Raw genomic sequence first — 17,328 nt, 5'->3', positions numbered from 1 at the left:
TTCTTTTTAGTAAAATATTTTTCTCTTATTTTTCTTCCAATGTTCAGGAGTTTTAAATGCCTTTTGATCACTTAGGAGTCTCGGTTTTAAGGTAGAAAAACTGCAGCAAAATTTGACACAAAACAAGAGGTGTTCACATGCAATTTTCAACTAGTGCTACACAATTTTGTACTATTTTTTTTGTCAAATTTTTAAGCACTCTTTCTCTTGTTTTTCTAATGCATTTAAGACACTCACACCTCTGTTTTGGTTCTGTTTTAATGTTCAAAAAATTTTAATAAGGTTCAGCCACTCAACAAGACACAAGAAACCTAATAGGAGTAGTGTTTAACAATTTTTTTTTGACAAACTTTTATCAAGACATAATAGCAACCTAACTCTAGGAAATTTGCTAGGGCTAATAGCAAATTAAGAACTCAATGATGTAAAACAAAAGCACATATGGTGAGGTACAGATTCAATAAGAAAATTCCACAAAAATTTCGGACTCAATCAACACAACACAAAAACTAGGTCAAAACAAGCTAGTCTAGGAATTAATGACATTCAAAGGACTACACATGACTCTAGACAAAACATATGATTCAAAAAAAACAAAATCTATGCCATATGAATGTTGTCCAATCACGGACACATGTTATAGGAATGGAGAAGACTCAAGCAAAAATAAAAGCACAAGCACAAGAATACCTAAAGCACAAAACCGAAAATGATTCAAAGGAATAGGAACAAGCAAACATGAATCATTTACTTCAAACTTGACATATAGGATCCATCAAAAATTTTATTAAAACTAGATCCATGCAGCAAACACAATTATAGACAAAATAAGGAAGGAACAACACGGATTCTATGAAGAAAAAATTTAGAAAACATAACCTCAAGAGCACTAGGCTCTAGATACCAAAAATGATGGAACTAGGTGAGGAGAATGATGATCCTTCACTTGATTCCATGCAAGGACCGAATGCAACTTGAGGTTAATCCCTTGGATAAATCTTGAATCTCCATGAAAGAGGCTTCCATGAAGGAGAAGTCATGATAGGTGGTTCGGCCACTTCTAGTTAGGGTAGAAGATTGAGGAACCAAAACAAAGGTTGAAGAACCTTTGAGGGAAACCTAGAGTGGAGGTGCTCACGGTTTTGGTGACTCTTGTTTGAGAGAGAAAATTCAGAGTTTATTTCTCAAATTTGACAAAAGTGTTTTACAATCAAAGAATTACAAGTTTATAGGAGTAGGAAACTTAGAGAGCAAGCTAGTCTTGACCATGGTTCACTAGGAACCATGGTTGAGTCTAGATAAACCGTCCAAGGTCAAGAGGCTTGGAGAGCAAGCTTCTCACTTGGCTTGCTTGGTAAGCTAGCCAAGGAGAAGCTTGTGCTTCAAGCTTCCAAGCTTAAGAAACTCCATGAATTTCGTCCAAGTGTGAACACAAGTGTTCACACAAGTGTGAACACAAGTGTGAACACACTTCTAAGGTGGGTGGCTTCTTGGAATTAATTTACTCCTTTTGATTTGAAAATGGTTAATTTGGTTTAGTTAGGTTCATTCAATGGGAATGGAACCTAGCTAAATCAAATCTATGAAAAATTAGGAGTAAAATGAGTCCAATATGAAAAATTTAGCCTAGGACCACCTTTGGCTAAATTGCTAGGAGCACTCTCTAGCTTACTAAGGACACTCTCTAATTTGCTAATGCCACTCCTACTAGAAAACTAAGAAAAGAATGTATTTCTAGGTTAGGTTAAATGGAATCAAAGTGTCCAAGTAACCTACCCTAGAATCAATATACAATAGCTACTAAAAAGGGAAATACAGTGCCTTACAAATACAAAGGCAAAAATAACCTATACAAAAGAAACTATGTACAAAACATATGAAAAGGTCTTGAAGATCATCCCGTTCCTCTTGGTTCTTTTATGATATCACCTCTTGGATTCCTTGGCCTTGGCCATAGTCTATCAGCAAACTCACACTGCTAACGTCGTCAGAAACACGGAGGCAGACCCTGGGGAGGGCAAACCGCAGACCCTGGAGAGGGCAAACTCTCGCTACCAAAGTGACTAGAAGCACGGAGGTACGCGACCCTGGGGAGGGCAAACCGCAGACCCTGGAGAGGGCAAACTCACGCTACCAAAGTGATCAGAAACACGGAGGTATGCAACCCTGGGGAGGGCAAACCGCAGACCCTAGAGAGGGCAAACTCAGCTACCGAGGTTGTCAGAAACACCAAGGTAGAGCCTGGAGAGGCGGTACTCACGCTACCCCGTCGTCAGAAACACGGAGGTATGCAGCTTCCAGCTCGAGCGACGAGTGAAGCTAACCCTGGAGAGGGCAAACTCACGCTACCAAAGTGATCAGAAACACGGAGGTATGCAACCCTGGGGAGGGCAAACCGCAGACCCTGGAGAGGGCAAACTCAGCTACCGAGGTTGTCAGAAACATCAAGGTAGAGCCTGGAGAGGCGGTACTCACGCTACCCCGTCGTCAGAAACACGGAGGTATGCAGCTTCCAGCTCGAGCGACGAGTGAAGCTAAGCCTGGAGAGGCGGTACTCAGCTACCGAGGTTGTCAGAAACACCGAGGTATGCACGAGCCTGGAGAGGCGACGACTAATACTCAACCTGGAGAGGCTACTCAACAATTTTCCACCGGAAGACACTACAAGTCAGAAGGATGGCTCATTCCCCGGACAATTGGGTCAACTCCTTTACTTGTCAACCAGTACACCAAAAGGCCGTTTGACTAAGTAAAGGGGGGGCAGCTGTAGACCCCTAAAATTGTCCGGGTCGGAAATAAGACTCGAAGACTCTCGAAGACCGAAGGAAAGTCAGCCGAAAGGACTCCTGGAAGACCCTGGAAGACCCTAGGATGATTCTTCATAGGTTTAGAAGTCTTAGAGTAGCTTAAAATAAGGATGTGGGAGGATTGGAGCTCAATACGGCCTCCTAGAAGTTCAGTACGGCCGTACTGAAACCAATACGGCCGTACTGAAGTTTCAGCCGTACTGAATTCAATACGGCCGTACTGTAGTTCAAAACTTCAGTACGGGCCGTATTGATGTCAGAGGCCGTACTGCGCCTCACTCCTATATATAGGACGTCATTTGGACACATTTCCACACATTTGGACACCTTTTGGACTCTCTTGTTGAGTAATTCTGGGGTTTTTGAGCAGTGTTCTGCCCTAGAAGTCTCTCCGAGAGCCGATCCGACGAAGTTCTTGAGTTCTGAGCATTTTGCTTGAGGATTCGAACTAGTCGAAGGGAAATCTTTCTGATTTCCATAGTAAAAATTAATTTTTAGGGAAGGAGCAAGCAAGCGTGTAGTGGGAAGGAGTGCCAAAAAGCCTCCTATTATTTGAATATATAAAAGCACGCTTCAAAGGTTTCTTCTTCAAAATCCTTCCTTTTACTGCTTTCTGATTGTTGCATCGCATGTTTAAATTATTCATCATGTAGATATCTTGTTCATAGTCGTTTCTAATAAATAGGGGTAATTTAGTAATTTTACACTGTTATTTATGAAATAATCCGTCATAGGGAACCCGAAAGGGGCGTTGTGGGGTGCTAACACCTTCCCCGCACGTAACCGACTCCCTTACCCAACTCTGGTTGTAATGGCCAAGGTTGATTTGCGAAAATCAATTGCCTTATCCCTTTTTCCAATGTTTTGAGTAAAACATTGGTGGCGACTCCAAGAACCCTTCTTTTTGCGAAAACCACTAATCCATGGAGGGTCCCGCTTGGGATTAACATGGATTGGTGAATCATTTAATAAAATTGTTAGTTCGATGAGGTCTCAGTTTGAGAATAAGTCGTTCTAACAATCCATCATTTTTCAAAACTTAAAAAGAGTCCAACCATCGTCGCAAATGCCAAGGTCCGTTTCGGCGGGTGGCGACAGGACCGAATCTTTAAAAGACTTAATCAAGTGAGCTTAAACACTAATCTATTCTAGTGCCTTTCTAGGTTTAATCTTTTGTGTGCTTCCTTCTTTTGATTGAGTCTTAATTTTAGTTTGTCTTTCTTTGGCCTCTTTTGTTTTGTCTCCATCAATTCTCTTTGAGTTTAGCCTTCCTAATTGTGCCTTTTCAGTTTTATCTTTTTGGACTCTTGCTCTTGGGTTGGTTTCATTTTACTTGTAGGTGAAGAACTTCTCCTAGCAAACTAGCACACCTTTGGTGGATTTGAGTGGAGGAGTGAACCGAATCCAAACCTAGCCTTTGGAGGGATTTCACTACACTAAAAGGAGTGATCAAACACTTGGAGAGGACTAACAAGTTTGCTCTTTGTGAAGGAACCCAAGTGGAGGAGTTTGAAGACCTAAATTTTTTTGTTCTTCATAATTTTGCTTAATTTTTCTTCTTCTCGGCCTAGTGTGTTTTTGGGCCTTGGTTTCATTCTTTTTGGTTTGTAATTTGGCCATTCTTAAACCTCTTCATTTTGGTTTAGCTTCGTGTAGTTTGAAGGTGATTTGAAAACCTTCACCTAGGACCTCGACTAGAATATGTTTTAAGTGCTTTCCTTTTGCATGTTTTATATTTTTTGGTAGTATAATTGCTTAGGCTTTTATCTTTGTCTCCAAATCCGTTTAGAAGGCTTGCTTTGCCTACTAGGGGTAACGTGCACACACACACTTTATTATTGTGCCAAATTGTTTTGTAAGAAAAGTAGAAAAGGCTTAGTGATTTTTACTTGATAGGGCTTGGTTATTAAGTGATTCTTTGTAGTCCACCTCCCCTTGAAAGTTCACTTTGTACACTTAGGCCTTTTCCTACCTATCTTGCACCTTGAAAACCTTTTGTGAAAACTCTTTTATCACTCACTCTTTGTGAAAACCTTTTCAAACCTTTTTTGAAAACAATTTGTGAAAACCTTTTCTTGATCAAAGATGAGTGATCATTCTAGTGTCCATGGTCATAATTCTCGTAGTACTAGGTCTAGTGTTAGGGATGAACTTAGGGAATTGAAAGAGTACCTAAGAAAAAAAGAAGAGGAAAATATAAAAAGAGAGGAAGAATTGAGAAGAAAAGAAAAAGAGTTTGAAAGAAATAATGAAGAAATAAAAAGATTGCTTGCTAGACTAGTTGTGGGAGGAGAGGCTAGTGGTTCAAGACCAAGAGTCACTTCTCCTCAACCCTTAAGAGGTAAGGGGCATATGCATGTAAGTGTTCATGAGGAGGAAGGGCATCATACCCAACCTCCAAGTGAGACCTTCTTTAGTAGTCATCACAATGATGATTACTATCAAAGACCCCCAAGGCATCATAGAAATAGGGAGTCTTCCAATAGGGAACCCCACATCACTCTTCCCTCATTTCATGGCAAAGACAACGTTGAAACTTATTTGGATTGGGAAATGAAAGTAGAACAACTATTTTCTTGCCATGGAGTGAGTGAAGAGAGAAAGGTTTCTTTGGCAACCCTTAGCTTCCAAGGGCATGCCATGTATTGGTGGACCTCCTTAGAAAAAGAAAAAAGAATAAACCATGAGCCTCCAATTCAATATTGGAATGAGCTCCGTAGTGCCTTGAGAAGGAGGCATATTCCTCCATACTATGACCGTGAGCTTATGGATAAGCAAAAACATTGAAACAAGGGTCATCTAGTGTGGAAGAATATAAGCAATCTATGGAGTTACTCATGATTAGGGCTGGGATAAGGGAAGAAGAGAGGACCACCATCTCAAGATTCCAAAGTGGTCTTAACCTTGAAATAAGGGACAAAGTTGAGCTCTTACCATATAGAGATTTGAATGAGCTTGTTCAACTTTGTTCTAGAGTGGAGCACCAACTTAAAAGAAAAACTTTTAGAAAAGACTCCACTCCATCTTATTCCAAGAGTTTCAAGAAGGAGGGCCCCTCTTCCAATCCTTTTCCTAAAGAAAAAGAAAAAGAAACCTCTCAAAGGACATCTTCCAAAGACACTAAGACAAGTGACATCAAGTGCTTTAAGTGCCTTGGTCGAGGGCACATTGCCTCTCAATGCCCAACAAAGAAAATCATGATTTTAAAGGGCCAAGACCACTATAGTAGCCTTGATGAAACTACTTCTTCTTCTTCAAGTGATGAAGAAGAAAACTTAGAGTCCGAGGAAGAAATTTACCCTTGTGAAGGAGACTTGTTAATGGTTAGAAGGCTTCTTGGAAACCAATCTAGTAACCTAGACCAATCCCAAAGAGAGAACTTGTTTCATACAAGGTGCAAAGTTTTAGAAAACACTTGTTCTCTCATTGTGGATAGTGGATCTAGTTGCAATTGTTGTAGCACTAGATTAGTGGATAAGCTAGCCTTAACTACTATACCTCACCCAAAACCTTACAAATTACAATGGATCAATGAAGAGGGAGGTATTGTAGTTAATCAACAAGTAAATATACCTATCTTCATTGGCAAATACCAAGATGAAGTTTTATGTGATATAGTGCCATTGGATGTTAGTCATATTTTACTTGGAAGGCCTTGGCAATTTGACAAAAAAACTATTCATGATGGCCTAACCAACAAAATAAGTTTTCATCACTTAGGTAAAAGGATTGTGTTGTGTCCTCTATCACCCTCTCAAGTGTGTGAGGACCAACTCAAAATGAAGGACAAAAGAGAGGGAGAAGAAAAAAAAAGTAGAAAACCAAAGAAAGAAAAAAAAGACCTTTCCCTTAAAAATAAAGAAGGGGAAGAGGAGGTACCAAGTTTAGAGGCAAGTGTCCCCTCTAAAGAAGTTGTTCATAAAAGTGTTTTATCCCTTAAAAATGATATCAAAAACACACTTTTGATTGAACAACCTTTGTACCTTCTCTATTTCAAAGAGACACTTGCTGCCACTAGTCATGAGCTTGAGTCTCTACCTCATGAGGTTCAAAAACTTTTAAAGGAGTTTGATGATCTATTTCCTCAAGAAGTTCCAAGTGGACTTCCACCTTTAAGAGGAATAGAACATCAAATAGACCTCATACCGGGTTCTAGTCTTCCTAATAGGCCCGCCTATAGGACTAACCCACAAGAAACCAAAGAGATAAAAGCTCAAGTTGATGACTTGTTGAAGAAGGGTTGGGTTCAAAAGAGCCTTAGCCCTTGTGCCGTCCCCGTTCTCTTGGTGCCTAAGAAAGATGGCAAATGGAGGATGTGCACTGATTGTAGAGCCATCAATAACATAACAATAAAATATAGGCACCCAATCCCTAGGCTAGATGATATGTTAGATGAATTACATGGGGCCATCATCTTTTCCAAAATTGACCTTAAAAGTGGTTATCACCAAATTCGAATCAAAGAAGGTGATGAATGGAAAACCGCTTTTAAGACCAAATTTGGTTTATATGAGTGGTTAGTGATGCCTTTTGGCCTCACTAATGCCCCTAGTACTTTCATGCGCCTAATGAATCATATTCTTAGGGATTGCATAGGAAAATTTGTGGTTGTCTACTTTGATGACATCCTTGTGTATAGTAAGACCTTAGATGAACATCTTGGACATCTAAGGCAAGTCCTAATAATTCTTAGAGTCAACCACCTTTATGCCAACCTTGAAAAATGTACTTTTTGTCAAGAGCAAGTTAAATTTTTGGGCTTCATTGTTGGCAAAGAGGGAGTACAAGTTGACTCCGAGAAAATAAAGGCTATCCAAGAATGGCCCACCCCAAAAAGTGTTGGAGAAGTTAGAAGTTTTCATGGCTTAGCTAGCTTCTATAGAAGGTTTGTAAAAGACTTCTCCACACTTGCATCCCCTCTTAACGAGCTTGTTAAGAAGGATGTGCCCTTCCTTTGGGGTGAAGCTCAAGAAAAATCATTCAAAACCCTAAAAGAGAAACTCACCAATGCACCCATTCTAGCTCTACCAAATTTTGATCAAACCTTTGAGCTAGAATGTGATGCATCCGGTTTGGGCATAGGTGTTGTGTTACTTCAAGGAGGTCACCCCATTGCTTACTTTAGTGAAAAACATCATGGGGCCACCTTGAATTATCCCACCTATGACAAGGAACTCTATGCCCTCATAAGAGCTCTCCAAGTTTGGGAGAACTACTTGGTAACTAAAGAATTTGTTATTCACACTGACCATGAGTCACTCAAGTATCTTAGAGGGCAAGGGAAGTTGAATAAAAGGCATGCAAAGTGGGTGGAATATCTTGAACAATTCCCCTACATCATCAAATATAAGAAGGGAAAGAGCAATGTGGTAGCCGATGCTCTTTCAAGGAGGCACACCTTGCTCTCCACCTTAGGAACACAAATACTTGGCTTTGATGATGTAAAGGAATTGTATGAGCTTGATTTAGACTTCCAAGCCACTTATGCCAAATGTCTCCAAAAGCCTTTTGATGGATTCTATCTTCTTGAGGGGTATCTTTTTAGAATGGGCAAACTTTGCATACCCCAAGGATCCATTAGAAAACTTTTGGTCAAAGAGAGTCATGAAGGCGGTCTCATGGGCCATTTTGGGGTTGATAAAACCCTAAGTTTCTTGAAAGCTAAATTTTATTGGCCCCACATGAGAATAGATGTCCAAAGGCATTGCTCCAAATGCATTACTTGTTTGAAAGCTAAATCAAGAGTAATGCCTCATGGACTCTATACCCCCCTTCCTATAGCTAGCTCCCCTTAGGTAGATATTAGCATGGACTTTGTGCTTGGGCTTCCAAGGACTCAAAGGGGATTTGACTCCATCTTTGTGGTAGTGGACCGTTTTAGCAAAATGGCTCATTTTATACCATGCCACAAAGTGGATGATGCTAGCTATATAGCTAAACTTTTCTTTAGGGAAGTGGTCTGTTTGCATGGTCTACCCAAAACAATTGTGTCCGATAGGGATGCTAAGTTCCTTAGTCATTTTTGGAAAGTTTTATGGGAAAAACTAGGAACTAAGCTCCTCTATTCTACTACTTGTCATCCTCAAACCGATGGCCAAACCGAAGTAATAAATAGATCCCTATCCACTTTGTTGAGGGTACTCCTCAAAGGAAATAAGAAAACTTGGGATGATTGTCTCCCCCATTTAGAATTTTCATACAATAGGGTAGTCCATAAGACTACTAATCTTTCCCCCTTTGAAGTTGTCTATGGCTTTAACCCAATCACTCCTCTTGATCTTTTACCCCTCCCTAATACCCCTTCCTTGTTTCACAAAGAAGGAGTATCTAGGGCGGATTTCATTAAAAAATACCATGAAAAGATCAAGAGTCAAATTGAACAACAAACTCAAAAATATGCCAAATACAACAACAAAGGAAGAAAGAAACTTACTTTTGAAGTTGGGGATTGGGTTTGGCTTCATTTGAGGAAGGATAGATTTCCTACTCAAAGGATGTCAAAACTAAACCCTAGGGGAGATGGACCATTCCAAGTCCTTCACAAAATAAACGAGAATGCATATAAATTAGACCTTCCTTCTGATTATGGCACTAGCTCATCTTTTAATGTTTGTGATCTCACACCATTTTTAGGAGTTGAGGATTTGGATGAAGAATCTAATCTGAGGACAAATGTTTCTCAAGAAGGAGGGGATGATGGAGGACCATCCTTGAAGACACATGTGGGCCCCATCACTAGGTCCATGGCTAGGAGAGTTGAAGAGGAAGAGGGAGTTCACACACCAAGGGACACTCTCCTCATGATCATAGAGTATTAGTGCTCTCCTAAGCCTCATTAATTTAGGATTTATTTTATTTTTCATTTTTACCCTTGTATTTTGGGGTATTTTAGTCATAGGATTTATTTCTTTGTATTTCCCATTTTACCCTTGTATTATGGGGTGCTTTAGGTGATTAGGTTTTTAATTTGGGCTAGGGTATCACATTAGGAGGTGACGCCTATTTTTGGTGAAGCATTGGATGTATTTTTGGTGATAGAAAGGCTTAGGCCCAAGTGGAGGGCAAAGGTTGCATGGTCTTATCATGCACCTAGATATAGCCAATCTAAACCCATAGATTCCATCCTTGGCCACCAAGTTGCATCTAGGGTTTATTTACATTTCATTTGGAGTGCATTAGCCATATGAATTTCGGCCATGCACATCTCAAATGAAACCCTAGATGCCTCCCCTCCTATAAATACCCAACACCTCACCACTTGTAAATACTTTGGATTATATGAATTTGAGAGAGCATTTTCTTGCCTCAAATCCTATCCTTAGTCCCTAGGTTAGTTTCGGCTAGCTTCCTTCATTCTCCACCCTTGGAGAGTGAAACCCTAGAGTGGCCTCCACCTACACTTGGAGTGAGCCAACTTGAGCAACCATACACCACCACCCTAAAACACTTCTGCCACCCTAAACATACTTCACGCCTATCTTCCTTTTCCTATCATAAGTCACCTTTTGTCTACCCTTTGGTGAGCCTAGATCAAGGGCAAGCTCTTCCCCTTCATACTCTACATCAATCATGGAAGGAGGAAGCCATCACTAACACCATAGTTAGAGGGTAAATCAAGCCTATAAGCGTTATGATTGATACGCTATAGGACTTGAAAGGGTCCATCTCCTCAGGGACTAAGTTTTGACTTCCTTTGTTGTGGAAAACGTTCTTTTCGAAGATGAAGCCAAACCCAATCACCTTCCTCGAAGATCATTGTTCTCTTGCCTTTATTATTGGACTGAGCATATTTCTCATTTTGCATTTGTATATGATTTTTAATCCTTTCATGCAATTTTCAAACAAAATCATCCCTTGAAGCACCTTCCTTATGTATAAAATGATTAACATTAGGAAGAGGTATCAAGTCTAATGGAGTCAAAGGATTAAATCCATACACAGCCTCAAAAGGAGAAATATTAGTAGTCTTGTGGACTACCTTATTATAGGCAAACTCTATGTGGGGTAAATACTCATCCCAAGATTTGTGATTACCCTTCAAAAATGCTCTAAGCATAGTAGATAGAGACCTATTAACTACCTCAATTTGACCATCAGTTTGAGGATGACAAGTAGTAGAAAAGAGAAGCTTAGTTCTTAGTCTTGACCACAAGACACGCCAAAAATGATTGAGGAACTTGGTATCTCTATCAGATACTATGGACTTAGGAAGCCCATGAAGTTTAACCACATCTCTAAAGAAGAGTTTTGCAATGTTGCTTGCATCATCTAATTTGTGGCATGGAATAAAATGGGCCATTTTACTAAAGCGGTCCACCACCACAAAAATAGAATCCATGCCCCTTTAGGTCCTAGGTAAACCTAGCACAAAATCCATGCTAATATCCACCCAAGAGGATGAAGCAATAGACAAAGGTGTATATGTACCATGAGGCATAACGTTAGACTTGGCTTGTAAATAAGCCAAACACCTAAGGCAATGCCTTTGGACATCTTTTTGCATATGGGGCCAAGAAAATTTTTCTTTAAGCAAACTAAGAGTTTTGTTAACTCCAAAGTGCCCCATAAGCCCACCTTCATGGCTCTCTTTTATCAAAAGATTCCTTATGGAACCTTGGGGTATGCACAACTTTCTTTCTTTATACAAATACCCCTCAGCCATATAAAAACCATTGAAAGCTTTTTGTTGCATTTTTCATAAATATCACAAAAATCAAGATCTTTCTCATACAATTCCCTAATATTATTAAATCCAAGAATTTGAGTGCCTAAAGACACAACTAAAGTATGTCTTCTTGACAAAGCATTAGCTACAACATTAGCTTTGCCCTTCTTGAATTTAATAATATATGGAAATTGTTCAAGAAACACTAACCATTTGGCATTCCTTTTATTTAACTTACTTTGACCTCTTAAATACTTGAGTGACTCATGGTCACTATGGATTACAAACTCTTTGGACACTAGATAGTGTTCCCAAGTTCATAAAGCTCTAACCAATGCATACAACTCTTTGTCATAGGTAATTGACGGAGGCACCTTTTAGTTGTTCACTAAAATATGCAATAGGATGTCCTCCTTGTAATAACATAGCTCCTATACCAATTTCAGATGCATCACACTCTAGCTCAAAAGTCTTTTCAAAATTTGGAAGAGCTAGTATGGCTGCATTTGTGAGTTGGTCTTTTAAGATTTGAAATGAATGATCATGCTTATTGGTCCACTCAAAAGGTACATCTTTTTTTACAAGTTCATTCAAGGGTGACGCAATAGTAGAGAAGTCAGGCACACATCTTCTCTAAGATTTCCTGCATGATCATCTTGAGACCTACTATAGATTAAGCCAAAAGGCATTGGTTAAGCCAAAAGGCATAATTAACAAGCCAAAAGCCTCATAAATGTACTTGGTGCATTGGTTAAGCCAAAAGGCATAATTAACAAGCCACTCATATAATCCAAATTTAGTCTTGAAAGCATTTTTCCACTCATCATCCTCTTTGATCCTTATTTGGTGAGATCCACTTTTAAGATCTATCTTGGAAAATATGTTAACACCATGTAATTCATCAAGCATATCCTCAAGTCTAGGGATTGGGTGCCTGTACTTGATTGTGTTGTTAATAACCCTACAATCACAACACATTCTCCATTTCCCATCTTTCTTAGGGACTAACAACATAGGCACAGCACAGGGACTCAAACTCTTTTGTACCCAACCCTTGTCCAATAATTCTTGAACTTGGTTATGTATCTCCTTGGTTTCTTGTGGATTTGTCCTATAGGCAGGTCTATCGGGTAGACTTGCCCCAGGAACAAAATCAATTTGATGTTCTATACCCCTAAAAGGTGGAAGGCCTTTTGGACCCTCACTAAGGTACACATCATCAAATTCTTTTAATAATTGTGAAACACTAAGTGGTAGAGAACTAGGTTCAAGATTTAAATTATGACACTTAAGCATACTTCTACAAGGAAGATTATAATAAGGTTTTTCAACAAGTAATGATTGTTTCAAATTATCTTCTTGTTGAATTCTTTCTAATAGAAGAGGTTTCTCTTCCTTCTTCTTCTTTGAGGACTTATGCTTCTTTTCTTTTTCTCTTTTTTTTTCTTCCTCTCTTTTCAATTGCATTTGAACTTGATCCTCTATCACTTGCGAAGGAGATAAAGGATGAAGTATAAACTTCTTTTCTTTATGAGTGAAAGTTATTTCATTGGTGAGGCCATTATGCATGGTTTTATTGTCAAATTTCCATGGCCTTCCCAACAAAATATGGCAAGCCTCCATTGGAACTATGTCACATACCACATGATCTTCATAGTTACAAATGAAAAACTTGACTTTCTCTTGTTTATCTACAATGATATCCCCATCTTCATTTAGCCAATGAAGTTGATAAGGTTTGGGATGGGGAATTGTAGTGAGGTCTAGCTTCTCAACCAACCTTGTGCTACAACAGTTGCAACATGAACCACTATCCACAATGAGAGACTCATGTGGATAACTGATAATTATCCACGGATTATCAGAAAAATCAGCATTATCTACGAAAAAAATCCATAGATAATGATGAAAATCCGTAGATAACAGATAATTATCTACGGATTATCTACGAAAAAAAACCCGTAGATAATAATGTCGTAGATAACGTTATCTACGGAAAATTTTCCGTAGATAACGTTACCTACGGATTTTATCTACAGATACAGAATTTATTTACGGATGAGTTTATCTACGAAAATTTCCGTAGATAACTTACCTATGGAAATTTCCGTAGATAACTTACCCACGGAAATTTTCGTAGATAACTTATCTACGGAATTTTCCGTAGATAACTTATCTACAAAAATTTCCGTAGATAAGTTACTTACGAAAATTTCCGTGGGTAAGTTATCTACGGAAATTTCTGTAGATAACTGATTTCAACATAGCATAGATTGTTTTGTTTTACCTTTCCACACCAATCATTATAAATAGTTTTACATGGTCAGAAATATTAATAAAATCACTTCTCATATTTCTTTAAATATCCTATAACCACAATATGAAATCAAACATCTTGAAAATCTAAATACCCATAGCAATTATGCATAATTAGTTTCCATGTCATAGTGTAAAATAAAACTATTTTGCATAAAATTATACATAATAAAATATTAATAAAAATATTTAAATAGTTGTGGATCTATAATCTAAAAAAGAAAATCTAACTAATAGTCATCTCCATAGTGTTCAGTAGGTGGTGGTTGTTGGTCATCGTGGTTGTCATGAAATTGTTGATCCACTTGTTGTTGCAAAATATGTTGTGTATCAGAAGGTAGGAGAGGTAGAACAACATTGAACAGGGATTGAAACTGGCGTTGCAAGTGTTCATTTTGTTCCCTAGATTGACGAGCCTCCTCCCTAGTTTACGGACTTGCTCTTCCAATTGAATAATTTTGTCTGAATATTCAGTAGCACGAGCAAAAGATATATTTGTGAAGGTATCCACCAATGTCAATGGAGGAGTGACTTTTCCAACCCCATAAAGTCGTCTTTTGTCTGTAACCCCACCAGCAGCAACAATCCAACTCTTATTGTGGAGTCTTTCTTCCTGAACTGGGTCCATAGAAGACGTTTCAAAACCTCCCGTACAAGATGCAGCCTCATACCTAGCTTGATTAAATATAGTCTCAAATTGATCCTATTTCACAAATAAAGATGTTTAGAAGTGACATTTATCAAAGATGATTAAAATCGAAAAGAATAAAGCAATAATACGAAAAAAAAATAACTCACATATGTTCGCTTAGATCTTTGGTCAACAAAATCACCCGTAAGCTTCCGTACATGAGTTTGGTGGAACAACTCATCAACATGTGGAAGGCAACCCAACTCTTGTGACTATAATTATATAAATAGTTAATCATCATATTTATAAAATTATATTAAATAAAATATATTAGTTTAATGTAATTACCATCCGCATAGCATGCTCGTGATGGGTGATGGAGCCACCTGTGTGCATACTTCCACCTTTCTCAGATGCTCTATTTTTTTGAGCTTGAATACTCTTTATTTTAAATTCTGGGGCCATCTACTAGGCAATCAAACTCTGCCAAACTGTATCAAACATCCAATCAGGCTTCTTGTTTATTTGACGAGCTTTCTTGAACATTTCAGAAAGCCTATGAGATGCTTTTGTGTGAAAATTTTTTTTATCTTCTCTTCATGTTCAGGTCTCCATAAAACTTTTTCTGCATTAACAAAATAAGGAAGCAGTTAAATTATTCATGACTACAAACTTAGTGCATTTAACATAATCCCCTTAGAATAGAATGATAATAAACAAATTATGTACCTTAAAACGCTGAAAGAAGATATCTTTTTGTTCTTTCGTCATTGCACCCCAAGTCATCCATGGCTCAACAAATTGTTGCTTAATAGTCAATGTGATTGCCTTAGATGCTACTCTGCTTGGATAAAACCTAATTAATGAGGAGAAAAAAATTAAATCAGTTCAATGATGGGGAAGAAAAAATAGGATTTAGAAAGCAAAAATTATAAGTTTTACCCATCATTACAAGGCTCAATCATTGGAAGAACATACCTAGCTGGTGGATCTTCATTGTTGAATGGTGATGTATCATTGTTGGACACTTGCTCTTCATCTCCAGTAGGAATTTCAAAAAGTCTGGAGGGTACTGACATTGGTGATGCATTGCTACTAGGTTCACAATGTGAAGCTCTAGAAGAAGGTAACTGATTTTGTTTTTGGGAGCATGTGGTTCAACATTTTGGGTTTGGGGTAATGGGGGTGTAGCAATTTGGGTGTTAGGAGGTGGTTCTAGCATTTTGGGTTTGGGGAGGTGTGCTCGTAGCAACTTCTGTTTGGTGAGGCATGGGTGCAGGGATTTCAGAAGTGGCTGGGTTGTTTGTTTAGGTAGTCTAAGAACATACCTTGGTTTTTTCCCCTTTTTTCCTTTGTTGTCACCAAGTGAAGGACATTGGGGAAACTTATCAGCACCTCTTGATGCCATTATCTGCAAAAAAAAACAATTTAACAAATTGTGGTGATTCAATATTTAAACATTTCACAATATAGAATTAAACATGATTATGTTATTTTTAAAACATTATAATTAAATACTATGTAGCAATTAAAACAATGCAAATATCAAGTGATTACTACGAGAAACAATATATTGGTTTTATATAAATATTAATTAAACATTGATGTTACAATTGAACATGATATTTGCCTGTCGCCACCGGCCCGAAACGGGCTTTCGGCATTCGCGAAGGATGGTTGGACTCTTTTATTTGTTTAAAATATGGATTGCTAGGATGACTTATTCTCAAACTGAGACCTCGTCAAACGAGCAATTTTATTAAAATGATTCACCAATCCATGTTAATCCCAAGCGGGACCCTCCATGAATTAGTGGTTTTCGCAAAAGGAGGGTTCTTTGGAGTCGCCACCAATGTTTTACTCAAAACATTGGAAAAAGGGATAAGGCAATTGATTTTATAAATCAACTTTGGCCATTACAACCAGAGTTGGGTAAGGGAGTCGGTTACGTGCGGGGAAGGTGTTAGCACCCCACAACGCCCCTTTCGGGTTCCCTATGACAGATTATTTTATAAATAACAGTGTAAAATTACTAAATTACCCCTATTTATTATGAACGACTATACTTTAAATATCTACATGATGACAATTTTAAATATGCACACAGAAAGCAGTAAAAGGAAGGACTTAAGAAGAAACCTTTGAAGCGTGCTTTTATATATTTCGAGTAAAACTGGGAAGCTTTTTGGCTTTCCCTCGCTCTACAAGCCCGCTCGCTCCCTCCTATAAAATTTTAACTATGGAAATCCGGAGGATTTCCCTTCGACTAGGTTCGAACCTCAAGCAAAATGGCTCGTGGCTCAAGAACTTCGTCGGATCAACTCTCCGAGTGATTTCTAGGGCAGAACACTGCTCAAAAACCCCAGAATACTCAAGGAGAGGGTTAAAACTGCGTGCCAAAGTGTCCAATGACGTCAAAATGACGCCATATTTATAGGGAACAGGCGCAATACGGGCTATGGAATCAATACGGCCGTATTGAAATTTTTGAACTTCAATACGGCCGTATTGAGTTCAATACGGCCGTATTGAAATTCAGAAATTTCAATACGCCCGTATTGAGTTCACTGCGGCTGTATTGAAGCTTCAATACGGCCGTATTGATTTCAGTACGGCCGTATTGAAGTTTCAGAAACTTCAATACGCCGTATTGAGTTCACTGCGGCCGTATTGAAGCTTCAATACGGTCGTATTAAGTTTAGTACGGCCGTATTGGGCTTCATTCCCTCCACTTCCTTATTTTAAGCTACTCTAAGACCTCTAAACCTACAGATAGCCATCCTATGGTCTTCTAGGAGTCCTTCTGGCTGACTTTCCTTCGATCTTTGAGGGTCTTCGAGTTTTATTTCCGACTCGGACAATTTTAGGGGTCTACAGCTGCCCCCCCCTTTACTTAGTCAAACGGCCTT

The 17,328-nt window shown here is 38.7% G+C and overlaps 1 long non-coding RNA gene across 1 annotated transcript; it reads right to left on the bottom strand.

Annotated features, from left to right (window-relative positions):
* Positions 1-13,892: 13,892 nt before the first annotated feature.
* LOC145955274 (uncharacterized) lies at positions 13,893-17,230 on the bottom strand. The gene is made up of 3 exons (XR_014431905.1): positions 15,362-17,230; positions 14,587-15,275; positions 13,893-14,491 (listed from the first exon to the last, which is right to left on the bottom strand). It is a non-coding gene; the product is annotated as an uncharacterized LOC145955274 (long non-coding RNA).
* Between the last annotated feature and the right edge of the window lie 98 nt (positions 17,231-17,328).

This window comes from Cajanus cajan, chromosome 2 (genome assembly GCF_000230855.2).
Source record: "Cajanus cajan strain Asha chromosome 2, NIPB_CcT2T_4, whole genome shotgun sequence".
Classification (NCBI taxonomy): Eukaryota; Viridiplantae; Streptophyta; class Magnoliopsida; order Fabales; family Fabaceae; genus Cajanus; species Cajanus cajan.
The sequence above is the reverse complement of the archived record's forward strand: the minus strand, read 5'-3'. Positions and strand labels throughout refer to the sequence as shown.